This window comes from Lepidothrix coronata, unplaced genomic scaffold (assembly GCF_001604755.1).
Source record: "Lepidothrix coronata isolate B3197 unplaced genomic scaffold, Lepidothrix_coronata-1.0 Scaffold66, whole genome shotgun sequence".
In the NCBI taxonomy this organism is placed as follows: domain Eukaryota; kingdom Metazoa; phylum Chordata; class Aves; order Passeriformes; family Pipridae; genus Lepidothrix; species Lepidothrix coronata.
Window position 1 is genome coordinate 3,067,214 of NW_016690246.1, and position 1,054 is coordinate 3,068,267.

Below are 1,054 nucleotides of genomic sequence, written 5' to 3' on the forward strand. Positions count from 1 at the left end.
GAAAGGTGTCCCATGGCAGGGGAATTGGAACGAAATTATCTTTAAAGTCCCTTCCAACCCAAATCATTCTATGATTCTATTATTCTGTGATTCAGTGTGTGATAGTTTCGCTTTTACTTTTTTTTTTTTGTGTGAGATGGGTGAGTACCTGTGTTATAGGTTAGAAATTCAGGAGAATTTTTCTTTCCTCTGCCCCCCCACCCCCACTGTAGGAAAGATGGAGTTTGAGTGGAAGAGGGGGAAGGGAGCCAATTAGCTTTACAAAAGATCTGGCCGAATTCCTCTCAAATGGCCCATCAGAAACTGGGGGGAGAGGGGAGGAGTTTTGGGGAGGGGGCGGCTGGCTCGGTTCAGAGGGGACAGATTCAGACGGCTGGGTTCTTTTTTTCAAGGGTGGAGACAGGGTCTGTGTTTGGGGCATTTGGAGAGAAGGCCTGGAAGCCTTTTTGTTTGGTTTCCTGTCCTGGTCAGCCCTGACTGCTGGCTTCAACTTGCCTGCGAGCTGTCTTTTGTCTCCAACCTGGACCTGCTGTGCTTTCATCGGAGAGTCTCTGTGCTCGCTGGGAGAAAAGGAGGAGCTTTTGGGGCGCCATCAACTGAGAACCACAGTGAGTCCTGTTGGGGCACTTACCCCTTCCTTCCACTGGGGGGGGAAGGGTCCCCCATCTTCTTTTCGGCTCCTCCCGCGACCCAAGACCAACCCCCCGGACCCCTCTCCCCGCGTGGTGACCGCCAGTGACCCAACAGCGCCCCCTGCAGGCCACAATTAGGACTGTGCTAAAGGACAGAGAAGTGTTCAGTCAGACCCTTTTTTTTGGTGTTTTTTTTCTAGGATTGCTGTCCAGGTTTTTTGTGTTCTGTTACTGTTTTTACCAACATACATATATCTTTTAATAAAGGGCTGTTATTTCTTCTGTTTTTTCCACATTTCCTCAATTAAAGCCCTTTAATTTTGAATTTACAATTGCTGAGAGAGAGAAGTTTGGTCTATCTCATAACTCATCCTCTTTAGCAAACATTCCAGTCCCATCAGACTGGAATGTTTGCTAAAGAG

At 48.0% G+C, this 1,054-nt stretch overlaps 1 long non-coding RNA gene across 1 annotated transcript in view; it reads right to left on the reverse strand.

Moving 5' to 3' along the window:
* Positions 1 to 725: 725 nt before the first annotated feature.
* Positions 726 to 1,054, reverse strand: part of LOC108498906 — a 17,913-nt gene continuing 17,584 nt past the window's right edge. Inside the window, exon 3 of the long non-coding RNA XR_001875345.1 lies at positions 726 to 772. This is a non-coding gene — a long non-coding RNA (uncharacterized LOC108498906). The remainder of the gene's footprint in view (positions 773 to 1,054) is intronic.